The sequence below is a fragment of the Papio anubis genome, chromosome 20 (genome assembly GCF_008728515.1).
Source record: "Papio anubis isolate 15944 chromosome 20, Panubis1.0, whole genome shotgun sequence".
Taxonomy (NCBI): domain Eukaryota; kingdom Metazoa; phylum Chordata; class Mammalia; order Primates; family Cercopithecidae; genus Papio; species Papio anubis.
Genome location: NC_044995.1, coordinates 24734516 through 24757758, shown reverse-complemented (window position 1 = coordinate 24757758; position 23243 = coordinate 24734516).

The window sequence follows — 23243 nt, the reverse complement described above, 5'->3', positions numbered from 1 at the left end:
AGAAAGTGGGAGAAAAAGAAGTCATGCAGACTGCCTAGAGGTCTTGGGTAGGGGGTTTCTGGGCTTTTCACAGGAAGTCGGTCTGTATTCTAGATTGATCTGACTATCTATCTATCTATCTATCTGTTCATCTATCTGTCCATCCATCTGTCTATCTATCAACCATCCATCCGTCTATCTGTCTGTCATCTATCTGTCCATCCATCTATCATCTATCTATCCATCCATCTATCTATCCACCTATCTCTATATTATCTATCTATCTATCTATCTATCTATCTATCTATCATCTATCCATCCGTCTATCTGTCTATCTATCTATCTATCTATCTATCTATCTATCTATCTATCTGTCATCTATCTGTCCATCCATCTATCTATCATCTATCTACCCATCCATCTATCTATCCACCTATCTATATATTATCTATCTATCTATCTATCTATCATCTGTCCATCCATCTATCTGTCTATCTATCTATCTATCTATCTGTCTACCTGTTCATCTATCTGTCCATCCATCTGTCTATCTATCAACTATCCATCCACGCATCTGTCTGTCATCTATCTGTCCATCCATCTATCTATCATCTATCTATCCATCCATCTATCTATCCATCTATCTATATATTATCTATCTATCTATTATCTATCTATCTATCATCTATCCATCCATCTATCCATCTATATCGAGTCGAGCCGACGACGATTTGTTATCGACGAACGACGACGACGATTATCGACGATCGACATCGACGACGACGACGATATCGATTTATCGATCGACGACGACGATTTATCGATCGACGACTTTATCTGCTTTATCTTGTCGACGACGGTCGACGACGGTCGACGACGACGAAACGACGACGATTTATTATCGACGACGACGACGACGATTCACTTTATCGAGAGACGACGACGACGACGACGACGACGACGACGACATTAATCGATCTATCGACGTCGACGACGACGCGACGACGAGATTTATCGACGGTTCATCCATCTGTTTTATCGACACCATCCATCTGTTTATTTGCCTGTTATCGTCTGTCCATCCATCTATCTATCATCTATTCATTCATCCATCTATCTATCCATCTATCTATATATTATCTATCTATCTATCATCTATCTATCTATCATCTATTCATCCATCTATCATCTATCCGTCCATCTATCTGTCTATCTATCTGTCTATCTATCTATCTATCTGTCATCTATCTGTCCATCCATCTATCTATCATCTATCTATCCATCCATCTATCTATCCACCTATCTATATATTATCTATCTATCTATCTATCTATCTATCATCTATCCATCTATCTATCTGTCTATCTATCTATCTATATCTATCTATCTATCTATCTATCTATCTATTCATCTATCTGTCCATCCATCTGTCTATCTATCAACTATCCATCCGTCTATCTGTCTGTCATCTATCTGTCCATCCATCTATCTATCATCTATCTATCCATCCATCTATCTATCCATCTATCTATATATTATCTATCTATCTATCTATCTATCTATCTATCTATTATCTATCTATCTATCTATCATCTATTCATCCATCTATCCGTCTATCTGTCTATCTATCTATCTATCTATCTATCTATTTATCTATTATCTATCTATCTATCTATCATCTATCCATCCATCTATCCGTCTGTCTATCTATCTGTCTATCTATCTGTCTATCTATCTTTCTATCTATCTGTCTATCTATCTATCTATCTATCCGTCTATCTGTCTATCTATCTGTCTATCTATCTATCTATCTATCTATCTATCTATCTATCTATCTGTCTGTCTGTCTTTATTTATTATCTTAAAGATTAGCATGACCCCAGAAGCTTGGAGCACTTGTGGTTATGTTTGGCCGTGCAGCCAATAGTGTCCCCAGAGAGCAGGACACACTGTGTAAGCTGCTTCACAGTGGATGATGAGTCCTAAAAACACAAGGGGCAGGGGGAGTAGGGTGTGAGATTTGCAGACAAAGGTTTGTATTCCAGAATGTTGTGACCTGTCTGCACTCGGCCACCCAATGGCAGGGCTGGGGGATCCTCCACCCTGGAGATGCCACGTGGGCATCACCTCGTGGCCACAGAGCAAATCCTGGAGAAGCTGTGAGCAGGGCATTTGCTCCTTCTCTGGGCTGTGGAGATACCTAAGCACACACTCAATCTTGGTGGCAGCAAAGATGCTCTTGGGTAAATAGAAATGGCCATGAAACCCTTATTACAGCATTCACAGGGGTTAAAGAAGCTAATATGTTTGTCAAACAGGAGGGCTGAGTGGACCTGTCCTATGGCCTCCCTTGGAAATGTCTCTTTCTGCTCCAAACAGTGGAAGGCTTCCAGACACACAGTCCCCTCCCGTTCCTTCTCCTGGGGAAGTAGCCTTAACCTACACAGACAGCCTGAAAGAGGCTGGGGACTGGTAGCTCAGAAATGAGGAAAATGACATCCCCCAGCCTGGTCTAGAAAAGTGCTTGTTCCCAGCCCCATACAGGAGACGTCTTTCTTCTTATCTCCTTCTGGGGGATTTCAGAGCCACTCATCATGAGTCACAGCGGAGAGGTGAGTTTTTCTTACATCTGCTTAGCTATAATTAATGTATGAATTGTTGGCATTGTTTTTCCTTAAAAAAAATTAGAACAACTGCAAAGGGAGAGTAATGTGCCCACCCGTGGTCTGACTAATGTCATCTCACATATCCAGATCAGTGTATTTGGTTAAAGCAATGTGAACTGTAAATCTGAATAATTTATCGAACTATTGAACCACTTGTAAAATAATTGAAGCTTGAGCCTAGTTTTGCATAACAGATTTAAACTGAAGAGCAATGTATTAGCAAGATCTCAACCTCTAGAAATAGAAATGGCTGTAAGAGAGCTGACAGTCTTTATCATAAAACACACATGCATAAAGCATTTATAACTGGCCACTGTCTTTAACAATGACTTGGTAGCATTTGCAGCCCACCCCAACCAGACCCTAGCACAGAGGAAGGGAAGCTGAGACGGTGGAGGAAGAGGGTCGCCGACAAAATGTTTGATAATCTCAGAGTTTAAGGGGCTGGGGCTGCGGGAGCAGAGACGTTCTTTCATCCATAGCATAGGTTATCTTGACAATTGCCTACAAACCAAAGGTCTGGCAAAGACCAGCTGGAGGTGTTTAGTTGGCAATGGATAAGATTGACTCCACCAAGGCAGGGCACAGTGGCTCACATCTGTAATCTCAGCATGTTGAGAGGCTGGGGAGGGTGGATCACTTGAGGCCAGGAACTTGAGAACAGCTTGGCCAACATGGCAAAACCCCATCTGTACTAAAAATACAAAAATTAGCCGGGCATGGTGGTGCGCGCCTGTAATCCCAGCTACTCGGGTGGCTGAAGCATGAGAATTCCTTGAACCCGGGAGGCAGAGGTTGCAGTGAGCCGAGATTGTGCCACTGCACTCCAGCCTGGGTGACAGAGGGAGACCCTGTCTCAAGAAATAAAAGTAATGAAATAAAAAAGATTGGCTCCACCAGTATGAGAGAGGGAGGTGTTTCGTTCACCTGCCTATGCCCTGATGAGCCAGTATCTGTAGTGTCAAGTGCACATCCGAGCCCGCATGATAAAAGGGACATTGATGAACTAATGAATACAACAATTGCCATTCAGGATGGAGAGAAACGTCAACCACATTCAGCGAGGATCGGTGGAGAAGCACACTTTCTCCCTCATTTTACAACTTCATTAGGAAAGTATTTAGATACATATATTACAGTAACAACATTTGGGGGGAAACTAGATAAGCAAAAGAGAAAGAAAAAGAATCAGAAATCATAATCTCTAGGGAAAATCCTTCTTGACATTGGTCTGAGCAGTGATTTTTGGATATAATACCAAAAGCACAGGCAACATAAGCAAAAATAGACAAGCGGCACTGCACCACACTAAAAGCTTGTACACAACCAAGAAAAGAATCAGTAGAGTGAAAAGGCAGCCTACAGAATGGGAGAATATATTCGTGAACTTTATATCTATCTAATAAGCAGTTACTATCTAAAACATATCAGAAACACAAATCATGTAAGAAAATACAAATCACCCAATTAAAAAATGGGCTAAATTGCTGAACAGGCATTTCTCAAAAGAAAGACACACAAATGGCCAACAGGTGTATGAAAAGGCGCTCAGCATCACTAATCATCAGGGAAATGCAAATCAAAACCATGGTGAAATATCACTTCGTGCCCATTAGGATGGCTATTATCAAACAGAGAAAAGATAACAGGTGTTGGCAAGGATGTGGGGGAAAAGGGAGCCCTCGTACATCCCTGGTGGGAATGAAAACTGGCACAGCCATTATGAAAAATAGAATGGAGATTTCTCAAAGAATAAAAAACAGAATTACCATAAGATCCAATAATGCTACTTCTGGGTATATACAGAATGGAAATGAAATCAGTACCTCGAAGAGACATCTTCACTCTTATGTTTATTATGACATTATTCACAATAGCCAAGATATGGAAACAACCTAAATAGTCTGTCAACAGATGAATGGATAAAGGAAATGTCACACACACACACACACACACACAAAATGGAATATTATTCAGCCTTTAAAACGGAAAACCAGAGCCGGGTGCAGTGGCTCATGTCTGTAATCCCAGCACTTTGGAGGGCTGAGCCACGTGGATCACCTGAGGTCAGGAGTTTGAAACCAGCCTGGCCATATGGTGAAACCCCATGTCTACTAAAAATACAAAAATGAGCCGGGCATGATGGCACACGCCTGTAGACCCAGCTACTGGGGAGGCTGAGGTGGGAGAATCGCTTGAACCTGGGAGGCAGAGGCTGCAGTGAGCCAAGATCGCGCCACTGTACTCCAGCCTGGGTGACAGAGCGAGACTCCCTCTAAAAAAAAAAGAATGGAAAACCTGCTCTTTAGGGCAGTGTGGATAAACTTGTTGGAAATTAGGATAAGTGAAATAAACAAGGCACAGAAAGACAAATACTGCATTATCTCACTCATATGTGGAGTACAAAATGGTCAGCCTCATAGAAACAGCGGGTAGAATGATATCTGCCAGAAACTGAGGAGGTTGGGGAACATGGAAAGACACTGGTCAAAGGGCACAGTTAGGGAAGATGAGTAAGTTCTTTGGGTCTAATGTAGACCGTGGTAACTACAGTTAACAATATTGTGTACCTGAAATTTTTGAAGAGTATAGATCTTAAGTGTTATCACCGCACACACACACAGACACACACGTAATGGTAAATATGTGAGATGATGTGTATATTAACTAGCTTGATTGTGATAATCATCTCACAACGTGTATATATTGTGAAATATATACATATAGTGATATATATATATCAAAAGGTCAAGTTTTACATCTTAAATATATACAATTTCTATTTGTCAATTTTATTTCAATAAACCTGAAAATTAAACAATAAATTGAGAAATAAAAAAAAAAATAAATCACAATCTCAACAGCCAGAGGTTCATGTCATTTCAAATTTTTACATCTTGCATTATATGAGAAGTTGTTTATAAAATGTAGATCATACAGTCTCAATCTGTAGCTTTAAATTAGCAACACATATTATTATTACAGATAAAAATATATATTTTGAATACGCATACATATCATGTCCATATAATGCATGTACAAAATTATTTCTAATGGCTACATACCATTCTTCCTGCCCTGCGGTTTACAAATGAGCAGAGGCCAATTCTGATTTTGATGTTCATAAACAATGCTGGTATAAAAATAACTGAAAAGACTAAGGAAGCATTCTCTATGCTTTATCTTTTAATCCTCCTAGCCCTAGAAAGGAGATACTGTTAATTTCTCTATTTTATGGATGAGGAAAATGGACTTAGATAGAGAATCTAAGTAACTAACAAGCTGTGACATTCTGGGCAAGGATCAGAGCTGGAATTTAAACCCAGGTCTGTCTGATGCTGCAGCCAAGACTGGTAATTACTACAATCTACTGCTGTCTACACACATCTATTGTATTTTTTTTCTGACTACTTCTTTAGGATAAATTCCTGAAAGTATACTTGCTGGGACAAAGGAGATCAGAATTTTAAATCTAGGAAACAGAAAAGATGGTTGCGGTGTTCAGAGATGTGCAGGCTGATGACATGGCTGAAGATCTGGTTCCTTCCAGTTCACTCACCAGGCCCGACTGGAATGGAGAGGTAGACCATGGGTCACATGTGCTCCAAAATGGAACAGCTGGCCAGGTGCGGTGGCTCACGCCTGTAATCACAGCATTTTGGGAGGCCAAGCCAGGTGGATCACCTGAGGTCAGGAGTTGGAGACTAGCCTGTCCAGCATGGTGAAACCCCATCTCTATAAAAATATGAACTGTAGCTGGGCATGATGGTGGGCACCTGTAATCCCAGCTACTCGGGAGGCTGAGGCACGAGAGTTGCTTGAACCCAGGAGGCGCAGGTTGCAATGAGTTGAGATTACACCACTGCACTCCAGCCTGGGCGACAGAGTGAGACTTGGTCTCAAAAGAAAATCCAAAGGGAACAGCCTTCTTTGTGAGTCAGAGCACATCCCCTCCCCAAAATCATTCCAGTCAAGTATGCAGGGGTCCCTGGCAGAGATGTCAGCACCAGGAAGGAGACAGAAGGCCCAGTGCCCTCTCCAATTCTATCGTTCTTCCAGACCACAGCCCATCCGGCCGTCTGGTGCTACAATTATGATATAAAATTTGGGGAGTCTTTATTTATATGCCATAGTTACTAAATCAGTGTTTCAAAACTATTTCTATAAAAGAAAAGTCATCTTTGATCTCTAAAAATGTAGGGGGGTAGGTGGTGGAGGAGGAAGGCATGAACCCATATATGGAAATACATTCAATTCGAGCAAAATGCAAAAACGGCCTCTGTTTCGGATTAGGAGCCTTTGTTCCCTGGCAGTGGCTGTCCTCCACCTTGCTGGCGTCTTCTGCCCAGGCTTGTTTTATTTGTGGGAGCCACACATTATTATAACTTAAAATGCAAATCCGCCTGAAGAAAGCTGTGACGTATCTGCTGAAAGAGACACAGACTGCTTAGCCTAAGTTGGCCTTTTTTTTTCCCTTCTTAGCCTAAGTTGGCCTTTTTTTCCCTTCTATTCTAATAGAGCTTGTTCTTTTTTTTTTTTTTTTTCTTTTTGTCACTCAAAATGAGTGTCTGATGTACTAGCATAAATTGTTAAAAGCAGTTTTAGGTAAAGGAAGAGAGAGTAAAGTGGAGATTTTTTCACAAAAGCCAACCTCAATTTATGTCAAAGAGGGTTAAAAGACCTTGGGATTAAAGCAATAAACTTGCTGCTGTCAAAGCTAAAACCCGCTAACAATTTAGTGCCAAACGCATGTTGTTCAATATCATTTCATATTATATTATGTCACAAAGAGCTGATGGTTCTGCATCACCCTGACAAGGCTGATTTACTCTGAAGAATTCATCGACATTTTGCACAGTCAAAGCTGACTTCATTTTGTTTGGATGGACGGTGGGAAATGTCTCTGTACTTGAGTTCGAATATTAGTCTGAAAATCTATTGCGGATTAAAGATTCAGGAGGACCGTTGGTCTACAGCTTTGCCAAGTAAGGTCTTTGAAAGGTAGCTATAGACTTTTGAATGCCCTCATTGGCAAAATGCTTAGACCAAAGACTAATAAAAATCAACAGAGGTTAAGTTAGATATTTGCAGCATCCTTTAAAGTATGTGAACTGTTCGCCAACTCTCCGGAAAAAGAAAGTCGTAGGAGTGGATTTTCCCCAGACTAGACATCAATTACTTATAAATTTCTCAAAAGATATTAATCACTCTATTTTCTTGATTATGTGCACCCATAATTCCCTTTTCCCGTTTTCTTTTTTACTGGCACAGAAGAATAGTTGTAACTGTGGACATTAAGATGTCTTGTCGTTCAAAGGTAATGAGGCAGTGGGTATACAGGACTTCAAGTCAGGGAGACGAGATTTTTCCTGGGACGATTACAGAGGGAATAGTGGCTCTGAAATTATATGACCTCTGCCTTGAGGAGCTAGATACAAATGAGGTCATTTTTAAAAATCAAATGATTGAATATACTATACACAGTACAATAATATTTACATAAATGTGGATCACTTCTGAAATATGTATCTATATTTATATACTTAAGTCTGAAAGATGATTCAACAAAATATTGAGTGGTTATTTCTGGGAGATGATATTAGAGGCAAAAGGTGATTTTTTTTTCTTTTCAGCCTATGGATATTTTCAAATTTTCTTTTATTAAAAAATGAAAAAAGATATACAATTATACTGAAGGAATTTATTGTCCAAAGCAATTCTACAGTGAATGTCTTTGTAAAGTGTGATCCAATGGTTTAAATCAGAAGAAAGAAAATCCTAATCTAAAAGGGTTCTACAATTGTTGTTTTCAAACATGGCTTTCTTCAGAATGTGCCCTTTCCGTGGTCAGCCCTCTGCCCTGTAAGAAGGAGAATGAGTAAGATGATGTTGCTTCTAATCGAGTGGCTGGGATTCTAAGTCCGATGTCCTCAGAGCGCTGTGTGCATTCCACTGAAGATGTGATTGACAAGCTAGGAGGAGGTCAGCCTCCGCCACCCAAAGGGTGCTGGAAGGCCTCGATGGGGGTCCAAACAACTCCAGGTGGCAGGACCAAATGATTCCAGAAAAGGGAACTCTGTGTGTGAGTGTGTGTGTGTGTGGGTGTGTGGGTGTGTGTGTGACTTCTTCTACAAGGAGGAAGGAGATGCTTCTCAGACTTGCCTGACTTCCCTCTCCAGGGCCTCAGAGCCATCATCCCACCCTCACTTTCTGATGGGCCCCCAGTGCCACCTACACCTCACCTGAGCCTCATACAGCTTCCCCCACAGCCCAAGGGCACGCATTGCCAAGGCTGCCTTCTTGGTTTTTTTTTTTTTTTTTTTTTTTTTTTTGAGGTAAATCTCACTTTGTCACCCAGGCTGGAATGCAGTAGCACCATCTCCACTCACTGCAACTTCCGCCTCCTGGGTTCAAGCGATTCTCCTGCCTCAGCCTCCCAAGTAGCTGAGATTACAGTCGTGCACCACCATGCCTGGCTAATTTTTGTATTTTTAGTAGAGAGAGGGCTTCACCATGTGGTCAGGCTGGTCTCAAACTCCTGACCTCAGTTGATCTGCCCACCTCGGCCTCCCAAAGTGCTGGGATTACAGGCATGAGCTACTGCACCCAGCCACCCCAAGACTGCCTTCTAACAGAGGATGTTCACTTTCTAAAATATTAAGTCACTAAGAAAGTGCCATGCATTCAGAACACCACGACGCCTCTGCCTAACACAGCGTGTGGCCTCAGTTTCCTTCTCGGTGTGATTGGCACTAGCACATGTGCCAGGTTTGTCCTCCAAGGTTAATGTGGAACCCAGCTGCATAAGGCATAGCCAATGAACTGAATAAACACGTTCCAGTGCACAGGTAGCAGTCTGGGGGTGGCACAGTGGGGTGAGACGTTACCCCACACCCCAGGTGCTCCCTATCTAGGGATGAACTGAAACCAAGGCTCAGATGTGGTAAAGGTCAAAAGAAGGGCAGAGCAAGCGTGCTGCACACCCAGTACTTTTCTCGGGGCACACCGAGGGGTGGTGGTGGAGGAAGCTGCAGTGGAGCTGTGTTTTGGGGACAGGAAGGCAATTGCCTAAGGGACACTTTGAGATACAAGGCAGTTATGGTTAGGAGACAATTCCCAGTAATAACCCCTAATTAGGTAAGAGTGTGTGGAGAGCTTGGCTTCCCTGGTTATTTCTCATATAGCCCTTGCAGAAGGCAGAATAATTGACCCATGTGGATGCAGAGATTCCCCTTAAGCCATCCCCAGTCCTCTCTCTCCCTCCTTCTATCCCAAGACAGGCAACCCCTAAAGCATGAAATCATCCTCTTTTGCACACTGGATCCTGTTCCTTGGACTGTGCTCCTGTTCTAGGTTCCTCTGTCCCCAAGGAGCTTCTAACCATGGCCATGCTTCTGCCACCCATGGCTTCTCATCCCGACATCCAGGAATTGTCCTGCCCACTTTGGACCAGCCCTGCCTCTGGCAAGCACCTGAGGCTCTCAGGGGTCCATTGGGCGGAGACCTGGGTGAGGACAGTGCCATCGAGGGCCAGGTAGTTTTGTAGGATATACACCCTGTCTTCCTCACTGACCGATCACTCTTGCCTGGTTCTCTGGTAACACAGAGCTCCCATACCAGAAACTTCCCTCCAGGAGTAACTGGGCTGGTATGGAAAGTAGAAAAGTAATAGCAACAATTCTATAACCCAGAGCACAATGGACTGATGTCAAGGGCTGGAATGCACACAAGAGAGTGTCAAGGTTAGGGGTTGGAGGAAGGTACTCAGGTGAGGAGACACCTGGCCTGCGTCTCTGACAGGGACATAGAACCCCAAGTTCGGCCAGGTGTGGTGGCTCACACCTGTAATCAATCCCAGCACTTTGGGAGGCCGAGGCAGGTGGATCACCTGAGGTCAGGAGTTCGAGAGCAGCCTGACCAACATAGTGGAACCCCGTCTCTACTAAAAATACAAAAAATTAGCTGAGCATGCTGGTGGGCGCCTATAATCCCAGCTACTCTGGAGGCTGAGGCAGGAGAATTGCTTGAACCCAAGAAGCGAAGGTTGCAGTGAGCTGAGATCATGCCATTGCACTCTAGCCTTGGTGACAAGAGTGAAACTCCATCTCAAACAAACAAACAAACAACAACAATAAACTGAAGTTTGAGGGGAAAGCAATTGGGGAACTGTAGAGAAAATTGGTGGGATGAGGGTGTTGGGAGGACAGAAGTTGAAACTGAAAATATAGGGTTGGGGCCCATATAGCTTAATATTTTCTAAGAAGTCTTAACCTTATCTTCTAGGTACCCTGAGTTGCAGAGGGGTTTTAGGCAGAGATAAGGATACGGTTAGTTTGTTGTGTTGAAAAGTTGCATCTCATTGTAGTTTTGCTTTGCATTTTTCTAACGAGGATTGGAGTTAAGCACCTTTTCCTGGCCTTCTCTCACATTTGTGTATCTTCTTTGGAGGAACGTCTATGCAGCTTCTTTGACCATTTTTAAATACTATGATTTATCTTTGTATTGTAGAGCTTGACATGGTTCTTTATATATTTTGTGTAAAAGTCTCTTATCAAATATATGAGTACAAATATTCTATTCATCTATCATCTGAACTATTGAAGTCTCCTCCTGTAGGCCTCCTTCCTCCTTTTCTTGCTCCCCTACAATTCAGTTAGCCAGAGAGATTTTTTTTTTAACATAAATCATAACATAAACATAGCCCTAGTTCTCCATGCAATATGATTTTTAAAACATGTTTCTTCAACCGAGTCACTCTCCTGCTTTAAAAAATAGATGTAAGAAAATAAACCTCTTTTCTGGCTTCCCACTGCTGTTGGGATGATATCCAGGACCCTTCCCTCGGATTCTAAGGCCCTAAATGATTTGCTGTTTTTTGCAAATCCACTTCAATTTTCGTCACTCTCTGCACCCTCACCATCCCCCAGCACAGTGACTTGATTTCAGGTTCCCCAAGCTTCCTCGCATCCCATCCCCTTTACATTCCAGAAGGCTCCCTCACCCCTCTTCCCTGGCCAATTTCCTTTCACCTGTATCAGGTTAAATGCTGCTTCTCTTGGGAGAACATCACTGACCCTTTCAGCCTAAATCAGGTCCCCTTTAGACAAGGACAGTGCTCATCAAACTCATCACACTTTGATTGGAGGACTTATTGATTGATGGCCCTTAGACTAAAAGTGGGAGAAAGACGGGGCCCATCTGCTGTGTGTCCAGCACCCAGCAAAATGTCCCTAGAGGAAAGTGCCAGAATGAAGGTTCCCTTTGGCCACCAGGGGCCCGATGGAGAAGCTGTGTCCACAAGGCCCCTCTCTGAGACTGCCGTCTTCCCAGATGAAGGCATACCCGATAAAGCTCCTATCAAAAGAGGATTCATTATATTTCTGTCCCACTCTGTATTGGCTGCTCACTCTTTCTCCCAATAGATTTGGAAATCACAAAATTTATGAAGTTCCACCCAAGTCTTTGCTGACTTTTGGTGCTGAAGAAAGTGTCATCAAAATAACTCCCACAATTCATTAGTATTTCATCAGCCTTTTCTCCCTCACCCCAAGGGACAAAGAGCCATGTTTCTTAGAGTTTGGGAGAGCCCCACTGCCTTTGTTGTTTGTGTCTATGTGTTTTAAGTTTTATTTCAAGAATGACTTTCTAAGAGGTCTTTGAAGTATAAAGCTGCCGCCTTTGCTAAACCTAATGTTCTTGTAAATTTTCACCTTGGATCTGACAGTGAATCAGAGACAGAGCTGGAAGGGGCTTCAGTGAAGGCAGTGATTGGGAAATAGATCCAGAGGGTGGGCACCTTGTTTTTGCTGCCTTTTCACAGGTCACTTAGAAAGAGTACTCTAGTTGTCCCGTTTTGCTCTTAGAAACTTCCCTTGCCAACATTCTTGCCTGCCCCAAACAGCCATGCCCTCTGATGGCTCAGAGGTGGATCATGTGACCTATACTTAGGTCAACCAGCCCTTCACGTCCATTAGTCCTCAGTGATTAGTTTAGAATTAGACATTTGACCCAAGTACAGCCGTCAATCACAGGCAAACAGCTTGTGGGAATGCTGGGTGAGAAGCTCTCATTTTTCCCTAAGCTGTAGGTGAGGGTGGGTGCAGATGCCATGCCGGAGCTGCTGCAACTATCCTGTGAACAGAGTGCAGAGATGGTTAGGGCTTGGTCTGAGAACCCTGTGCCAGTCCTAATACAAGTGGGCTTAGAGGCAGCATCTCTGCTGCCATTATTAGTTATGCATGGTGACGAATTTCTTTTTTGTTTTTCTTGTTGTTTTATTTTTGTGTTGAGATGGAGTCTCACTCTGTCTCACAGGCTGGAGTGTAGTGGTGCCATCTTGGCTCACTGCAACCTCCACCTTCTGGATTCAATCTATTCTCCTGCTTCAGTCACTTGAGTAGCTGGGATTACAGACACCTGCCATGCCTGGTTAATTTTTGTATTTTTAGTACAGATGGGGTTTCACCATGTTGGCCAGGTTGGTCTCGAACTCCTGACCTCAAGTGATCCACCCACCTCGGCCTCCCAAAGTGCTGGGATTACAGACGTGAGTCACTGTCCGGCCATGAATTTCTTTATCCTAAGTTCCTGCCACTTACACAGAGAGTGTCCTGTTGATGCCCTCTACCTCGTGTTTCCATGCTGCTCTGCAGGATGCGACTCGGCTGCAGTTCGTCCATGCATCTGTGTGCACATGAAGGGCTCTCTACCAGTACGGTGCGGTCCTCAGGCTTGAGCATCCTGCAGCCTGCTGCGGTCTCACTGACCCTCCTGACCAAGGGCAACCTCCAGTTCCCTGTAGCCACCTGTCTCTCTCAACTAGGCAGTTCTTGCATCTTGAGGGGGTTGAGTCATCCTCCTGTGGGGCTTTCACAGGTGCTGCAAGGAGTCAGGTAGTTTACCTGTCTGGCCCCAACACTGTGACAACCTTCACACACATGTTTGATGGGACCATGGTGTTTAGAGCCTTTGTCCACCTTCTCACCCTTACCTTCCAGAGTCCTGCCTTCGTTCACAGGAGAGAAGGAGAGTTGGCGGCCCCAGGCTCACTCTACCCCGTGGGGGTCCCTCCTGGGGCTTCACTTCTGCAAGGTAGGAGCCTGGAAATGCTGCCCTAGCCAGGTAAAAGGAAGACAGAGACACTCATCTACATGTTGTCATAGCCCCTTCCCCGAGGCTGGGAAAGGAGGATTTTATTCTCTAGGCAATGTCCACTGACAACGCTGCCCAGGCAGCTGGTCCCCAACCCCGCTGGAGGCGTTCCAACCACTTAACACAGTTTTTCAGTTTCCACTGCCTAGACACATACATTTCCATCCCTGGGAATGGATTGCCATGGGAACTTTCCTCTCCAAAATTCTGATGGACGGCATTTTTACCCTGCAATGATCCCTAAGTTAAAGTGATATTCACCAATATTTATTATGTGGTAATGGTGTGGAGCACCAGATCAAAAATTCATGGCAAGCACACACTGCAACACTCTCCCTGAATGCTCTCAGAGCAGATATATGATTCCATGGATACGCATGTAGGCACACACCCAGCACATCTGTATGGAAGTGGTGTACGCATGCGTGCACATTCATATACACACACACAGCCTGGGCCGTGTCTTGTCTTTCGACTCCAGTGGCACTGCAAGAATAAACCGTTCCAGAAGCAGGCCTGAGAGACAGGATTTCTCAACCAAGAGATGTGCAGATGTGAATTTAGAGGAAGAGCCAGTAGCAGGAGGTTCAGTTTCTCCCACTCTACCACCAACTAGGAGTTAATTCATCAATTCTGGGGCTCATTCAAACAGCACGGCATGACACTGGTGGGGAGCAAACATCCTCTGAATGCCTGCTCCCTTCTGCAGAGGAGAGCAGGAAGCTGAGCCTGGCATCCAGAGCTCAAGGCCTGATAGCCCAAACTCACATGAAGGCCGGAGGATGAGCTCCCAGAACTCCGAGAGTCTTGGCCTAATGACTTTTAACCAACAATATTTTGTGAAATAAAAAAAGACTCTTTGAGGCCAAGCATGGTGGCTCATGCCTGTAATCCCAGCACTTTGGGAGGCCAAGGCAGGAGGATCGTTTGAGGCTGGGAGCTCAAAACCCGCCTGGGCAGCGTGGCAAGTCCCTGTCTCTACCAATCATTTAAAAATTAGCCTGGTGTGGTGGCATGTGCCTGTGGTTATAGCTACTCAGGCAGTTGGGATGGGAGGATAAGATCACTTGAGCCCAAGCGCTCAAGGCTGCAACGAGCTATGATTGTGCCACTGCGCTCCAGCCTGGGTGAAAAAGAGAGGCCCTGTCTCTAAATAAAAATAATAAGACCCTTCACAAGCCTCAACAAAGATAGATCCAAGATCCTGGCTCCTCACTCCACAGGTAGCCAGAGAAGACTCTGCCATCTCCTGAGCCTGCCCTACCCTCTCCCACTAGGTCTGGTCCTCTCTCCTTTGTGTCCTGACCCACGTGACCACCCACACCCATCCCCACCTTGGTAACATTCCCCAGGAAATCATTTTAGTACCTCTTTCCTCCCCTTATGCCTCTAATCTATTTTGATTTTCTGTTACTATGTCTAGGAATGCCAACGCATTGTAGAACGGAAGGGGGCTGGGCGTCAGGGACAGCATCCCACCTCTTTGGTCATCTTTTAGCCATTACAATTCGCCATCACCTATTGTTGACTTGCCGCCGAGCTCCATGGAAAGAATACAAGATACGTACTGCAATGGTGTGAGAACATTTGGCTTCAATTTTTTCTATATATATATAAAGTTTTTTTCACCTTTTTATTCCTCCTTTTGACCCACAGGAAAGAGAACCCTAAGTCCCCACACTCTGCCACTTCATAAATCTGTCCCTAATTGCACCCCTGGGGTCTCTCTTGGCCAGTCTTTCAGAGGAAGGGCTACCCGGCCTTCCAAGGATTGGTTTATCACCTTAGTTGCTTTTTGCCAGGTTTTCTCCATCACAAGAGTCGTTTCTTTAATGACCTGGGCTATTCACAATAAGGAAATAGCGTGGTTATAATCAGAGCTGGGGTGATTGTGCTTTATATAAGCCTCTCTCTCTCTATATATATATATACACACACACACACACACGTATATATATGTATGTGTTATGTGTGTATGTACAAAAGGCATATTATCTGCCCTTCTCCACCTCCTAAATACTCCTCAACTGAGATTTCGATCAAACTCACCAATGACCTGGGAGTACCTAGGTGGGTCTCCTTGCACTGTTGACCACGGTGAGTTCACTCAGAAAGCCCTGCTCTAGGGACAATGTGCATCCTATTCTGTGCCAGCATGCATATGCCCAAATCCCCCAAGGATAGAAGAAAGAAAACACATTGCTTTTTCGAACTCCAAAATTACTATGAATGACATTGATAAGTCTGAAGGAAGGAGTAAAGGAAGAATAGAAAGATAGGGCATTAGAGAGAGGGCAAGGAGAACAAAGGAAGGCACTGTTGGACAATAAGCAGCAGGTGAACAGGAACACTTTGTCCAGAGGGCCTCCATGGTGGGGAGGGATCAGGTGGGAAGAGAGCAGTTCTTAGAATCTTAGCCAGAATTCAAATTACAGGGTGCTGTTTCATTCCCCAACTCGGGTATCTAGAAACACAGATAGAGGGAACCCCTTTCCAGGATTCCACCATCTCCCACAAAAGCATGCCACATGGGCATAGTGTGAAAAAATGAAATGGAAACTCACAAAATTAGACTCAAGATGAATTTGATGGGCTGTAGAAACATCCTCCAATCAGAGGAGACGTGCTCCCACCTTTAAACACGAGAGGGTTGGGCTAGCGTTGCTGCCTCAAATATAGGATGAACTTGAACTTCAGATAAGCAATGAACAATTCTTTGTAAGTATAAACTATGTCCAAATATTTCATGGGGCATGTATCTACCAAAAAGTTTTGGTTGTCTATCTAAAATTCCATTTCAATCGGGCTTTTTTTTTTTTTTTCCTTTTGGTAAATCTTGCCAGATTTCGGTCAGACAAAATTTCCAAAGCTTCTTTCAGTTTTTCCATTCTCTGCTTTGTGTCCCCACCCCAAGGGGAGAGCCACCGGGGCCTCGGAAGAGGCGGGGCACACAAGAAGACAAGAAGAGTTCTTGGGTCAGAACAGCAAATTATGGCTGAGGCTACATGCCTAGGGAAGGGGTTGTTGAAACAGGCAAAACCAAGTGTGTCAAGATTTGTTTTAAAAAGAAAACAAAAAACAAAAAAACAATGGCTCATCAGCAGTGAGGCTGACCCAGTGAGTCCAGACCCCACAACCTACAGAAGAATCTGAACCATGGAGCTGTCACGGAGCAACTGGCAAAACATGAATTCATAGTTAAACCGATAAAATTCTGTGTCATCTGTCTTTATAACCCCAGAAAGTGACACTTATGCTTAAAAAAAAGACTAATATTCTTTTTTTTTTGTCTAAACCACTAATTATTTTACCTGTATGAAATTCCTCTATTATTTTCACTGCTGGAAAATCACAGGGTGGCTAGTACCGCTAGTACCTGTCACAGACAGGCGTAAACAATGTGATCCAATAAAACCTTATATAGCACAGTGCACACAATAGTGGCTTGCCAGGCCCGTCCAGTAAAACAAAACATCAAAGCAGAAAAAATTAACCAAAGATCGCTTGCACGGGGAAACGTGGTAAGCGAGTTTGAAGACTGAATTCCTAATATCCCTGGACAACAGACTTCACAGATACGGGAGAGTGGAAGGAAAGGGTCCCGGGGAGGGGCTGGCGATGAGCTGTCAAGATCTGACTGCAACTCGCAACTCGCCTCTCCTCCGCACCTGGGTTCATAGCATAGTCAGGTTGCTAATGACCCTGTATGTCGGTTAGCACTTTACAGTTTGCAAATGTTTTTACATGCACTGGCTCATTGAGTCTTCCCCCAGCGCTGTACAATCAGATAAAATCCTGCCATTCTCCAGGAACTGACTAGACCATAAATGCTCCCCACAAAAATGCTCAGCCTACTTGGGGAGATACCCATTAAATTACCATACTAATGAAAGTCCATTTATAGACAGAGGTAAAGAAAAGGACTTGGATCTGACTTTGCACAGGGTGATAGGGGAGGCTCCCTGGAAAAGGTGACGTTAGACCTGAGCTCCAAGGCAAACAGGGTGGGGGAAGCAGCACCTTCCTGTGGGAGGGCAGAGTCCTGAGCAGGGAAAGCCTGAAGGTATGCGGAGAGAGTGAAATAGGCAACTGTGGGGGTGGAGGTGGGCAGAGGAAGAGAGAATAGAGCGGCAAGGCAGGGAGGGAGGATGAGCAGGGGCCAGACTTCCCAGGGCCCCAGAGGCCATTCCCAGGGTTTGGGAAGCCGTGGAATGGTGTTTAGCAAGGAGATGAGAGTTTCGGATCTCCTTTGCAGTGTGCCTTCTCCACTTCACAGCCATGATCCAGGGTCCAGAGCCCCGCTTTCCTTCTAGGAATTTAGAAGTTTCCTAAATTATCAAGAGAAAGTTTGGGGCTGGGTGCAGTGGCTCTTGCGTGTAATCCCAGCACTTTGGGAGGCCGAGGCGGGCGGATCGCCTAAGGTCAGGAGTTTGAGACCAACCTGGCCCACATGGCAAAATCCTGTCTCTATTAAAAATACAAAAATTAGCCAGGCATGGTGGCAGGCACCTGTAATCCCAGCTACTTGGGGTGCTGAGGCAGGAGAGTCACTTGAACCTGCGAGGCAGAGGTTGCAGTGAGCCAAGATCACGCCAATGCACTCCAGCCTGAGCGACAGAGCAAGACTCTGTCTCAAAAGAAAAAAAGAGGGTGAGTCAGATGTCATTTAATAGAGCCTTATTTGGAATTTGGAAGTGCACCCCTCCTATGAGTGGCCGATGGGCAATGCTAACTGCAGTGGAAGAGAAGTCCTTAGTGGATGCCAACTTCTTGAATCTAGTAGGAAGACAACCAATGTTTCTCCTCAGGATGGCACAGCTTTGACCTTTGCTCAGGTGGACACTAGAGGGCCTCTTGGTCATCAGCTATGGGTGAGAATCATTCCGGAGGAGACTAGGCTGCCTCTACCCTTCATTCCTGGTCTCCTGGAGGTCTGGTGTCATTGCTGCAAGCGCCATCCACCTTTCTTTCTCTTGTCACACTCATTCATCTCTGCCCATCTCCTCTATCTTCAGAATTCTTTCAAGTTTGGAAAGTGAGAAACTTTTCTTTATTTACAAGCATTCTTCTAAATGCCTAAGTTCATCCTTCTGAGGCCTAACTTTGGATTACCCATAGCTAGAACTTTCTTTCTTTCTTTCTCTTTCTTTCTTTCTTTCTTTCTTTCTTTCTTTCTTTCTTTCTTTCTTTCTTTCTTTCTTTCTTTCCTTCTTTCTTTCTCTCTCTCTCTCTTTCTTTCTCTCTTTTTCTCTATCTTTCTTTCTTTCTGTTTCTCTCTCTTTCTTCTTTCTTTCTTTCCTTCTCTCTCTCTTTCTTTCTTTCTCTTTCTTTCTTCTACTTCTTCTTCTTCTTTCTTTCTTTTCTTTTCTTTTTTCTTTTTCTTTTTTTTTTTTTTGGAGACAGGATCCAGCTCTTTTGCCCAGGCGAGAGTGCAGCAGTGTGATAATAGCTCACTGAAGCCTCACACTCCTGGACTCAAGCGATCCCAAAGTGCTGGGACTACAGTCATCACTATGCCCAGCTAATTTTAAAATTTTTTGTAGAGACAAGGTCACATTCTGTTGCCCATGCTGGTCTTGAACTCATGCCATCCTCCCACCTCAGTCTCCCAAAGTGCTGTTATTACAAGTGTGAGCCACCACACCCAGCCAAATGTTTTCCTTTTTCTTTGTACTCTGCTAGTATCATTCTTTTCCTTTTTCTGAGGCATCAAATGTAAAATGCCCACTTGACTAAATGGGCAAAGGGCAGGGGTTAGCAGGAAATAACCTCATTCTATTACAAAGAGGTTTTCCATTTGCAAGGATCACGCTGGAGGCATCAAAGAGAATGGTGGCATGAGGGTAGATCAATCGGTAGTTACTGCATAGCTCTGGTGGAAAGAGATGGCAACTTGGACTGGGATGATTGTGTTGGACACAGAAAGAAGAATTCAGATTCCATACAGGTTATGAAATAAGACATTGAGACTAAGCCGTATTTTGGAGATGGTGACCATGGAGAGAGAGGAGGACCTCACAACACTTGGCACTTGGACTCTTAGACGAGGCAGAGATGTTTTCACTGGAAATGGAAAACTAGAGATGAGAGTTACTTTTGAGAATAATGACCACCAGTTTGATTTTGAACACACTGAAATTGAGATGACTTTGAATTATTTAAGAAAAGATGGAAACTAGCCAGATCCAGTGCTCTGCAGAGAGGCATCTACTGCAGATGAAAATATGGAAGTTATAGATATATACATGGTAGGAGGAATAAGTTCAAGCCATCTATTATACAGCATGGTGACTCTAGCATCTATTATACAGCATGGTGACTCTAGCTAATAACAATGTGGTGTATATTTGAAAATTCCTAAGAGAGTAGATTTTCAGTGTTCTTACCACAAAAAATAATAAGTATGTGAAGAAATGCATACTTAATTAGCTTGACTTAGCCATCACATAATATATATGTATTTTAAAAAGTCATGCTGTATGCTACAAATATATAAAATTTTAATTTACCAATTAAAATAAATAATTATGGCCAGGCGTGGGGGCTCATGCCTTTAATCCCAGCACTTTGGGAGGCTGAGGCAGGCAGATTATGAGGTCAAGAGATCGAGAGCATCTTGGCCACATGGTGAAACGCAGTCTCTACTAAAAATACAAAAATTATCTGGGCGTGGTGGTGCAATGCCTGTAGTCCCAGCTACTTGGAAGGCTGAGGCAGGAGAAGCACTTGAACCTGGGAGGAGGAGGTTGCAGTGAGCAGAGATCGCGCCTCTGCACTCCAGCCTGGTGACAAGGCAAGACTCCATCTCAAAATAATAAAATAAATAAAATAATTATTAAAAATACAATTAAAATGGAAAATAATGGTAAGGAAAACAATAAAGGAGATTACTCAAGGAAAATGACAAGGGCTAGGGTCATACCTCTGACAGATCTCTCATTTAATGGTTGAATCAATGAGTCTTCAAGAGACTGAAAGGGGATCCTAGGATGGTAGAAAGAGAACCAAGGGAGTGTGTCAGCACAGAATCTAAGGTAAGAGATGGCTCCAGGGAAGAGGCAAGCGTCATCAGTGCCTTGAGCTGCTAAGGGGCAAGAGAGTAAAGAATTTAACAATTGTTGGATTTAGGGCATGAAGGGTGTTGGTGAACTAATGTCTTTTTTGGTGGAGGGATGTGGGCAGAAGCTAATTGCATGAACGTCATTGCAAATGGGAGGTGAGGAAACAGGAACAAGAGAACAGGCAGTGCAAACTGTTCTCACTGCGGCAGACGCCATTCTTCCCACCAGCTTGGCTGTAGCAGGGAGAGAACAGCAGGACAGCAGTGGGAGAGAGATGTGGCATCCAGGGAGGTGTGCTTATTGGCTTGCTTGCCTATTTGCTGAAGACAGGAATTTTGAGGATGTTCGCGGTAAGCAGAAAGGTGCCCGTAGGGGAAAGAGCACTTGCGTGGATAAAAAGGGGAAGAGACATTTTATAGATCGTGTTGGGTTTTTGTTAAGTTAGGAGGGGTGGGACCTAAAGCTTGGGTGGTGTTGGTGGGGAAGAGAATTCACCCCAGAGAAGGCGAGGAGCATCCTCCATCTCACAGTTGAGAAGGGAGGAGGACCGGATCTGCGCAGGTGAAGGAGGCTTGGGGCACAGCACCAGGAAGCTCTGTCTAAGACAAGTGCAGTAATGTAAGAGGTCATGTCATGTGCTGAGTGGTGTCAGTCAAACATTTGAAAGGAAGAGATATGTTTCAGAATAAGTCTATAAGCAAGAAAGCAAATTAATTTGGTAAACACAGCGGAAGAGCCTCGCAGGTTTGAGAGATCTTCTAGGGTTGGTGACTATGGATTTAGGATAGAAATGGAGGAGCTTGTGGTCCAGGAGTGGGATGTTTAATTGGCCTCTGTCTATTTGCCCAAAGCATTTGTCCACTCCTGACCCGTGTAAACTTTATCAGTCTAAATAAGATGATACTCTTGGAAATGGTTACATGTAGTTCACCCTATTTCCCCAACTAGTATGCACACTCTTTGAAAACCTAACTTCTCTGCCACTTGTCCCACCCCTCTTCAACTATCTTCCTACAGCTTCAGGCAAAGAGTATATCATGGCATTTTTAAAATAAGGTAAAGTTTGTGAAAGCATTACAAAAACTTGGCGGTGGGCAAGACAAAACTGAGTACTTAAATTATTACTACATCAATCCGGAAGCCTAATATGGACAATATTAACAATGTACTTTTTGAGAGTTTTAATTTTTTTCAGATTGCAAATTCTATTGTCACACTATCTTATTTGTTCCAAAAATCACTAATGAGGTGGGTATTTTTTTTTTTTTTTGATGGAGTCTCACTCTGTCATCCAGGCTATAGTGCAGTGGCAGGATCTCATCTCACTGCAACCTCCATCTCTTTGGTTCAAGCAATTCTCTTGCCTCAGCCTGCCAAGTAGCTGGGACCCCAGGCCCACGCCACCACACCCAGCTAACTTGTATTTTAGTGGAGATGGGGTTTCACCACGTTGCCAGGTTGGTCTCAAACTCCAGGCCTAAGGTGATCTGAGGTGGATATTTTTGACCCCATTTTCAGTCCAGGAGCCTGGGTGGCTAGTTGAAGGTCAGAGAACAAAGGTGCGTCAAAACTGAAGGTGCAATCCAGGTCTTGGGACATCAAGGAGGAAGCTGGTTTCATCAGTGCCCAGAGATGCCAAAACTTGAGAATATTCAATATGGAGTAATGGTCCTCAAAGCTGACAATGGAAGATAAATCTATAGATTCTTTTTTTTTTTTTGTGGATGCCAAGCATGGTCTTCAAATATCCAGGCCGATTTTCACTACACTACACCTGGCCACACCTCCAAGACTGAGAGGTACAAAGACCGTAGAGAAGTCATCAGCAGTTTCCTCACCTCCTGCAAGAACTGCCGTAGACTGTGTTTGTTGAAAGTTGTTTCTTCGTCTAATGCTTTGGGACAGTGGTGATGCAATAATGGCCCCGCCTGGGGGAAAGGACATTTTTCCTGAATGTGCAGATGCCAGACCCCCAGGGTCAATGCCTGGCCACTGTCTGTGAATCTAAAGCTAATCTCAGAGCGCCTGAGGCTGGTCAGGGAAACCCAGTAAAGGCATCATTTTTCCATGAGCTTTAATGCTAAATGAATTGTCCACACAAGACGCCCCATGCATCTCCCATGTGCATTAGTTATTTTGCCAACATTAACAAAGAAATATCCAAGCAAAATGCCAAAGACTTGACAGGTCTATTTTTCAGAGATAAATTAGGAAGAAGGTATCCACTCAGAAATTGGGACATTGATTTTGAAAGGGGAATGTGGATCTTGTTCATCTTCAAAAGAGATCTATTTTTTTTAATCAGTTTAATGTTTAAAATCCAGGAATCCACATCACACTTTGGAAGATGTCCTTGAGTTTCAGAGGGAAATTAGTTGTACGCATT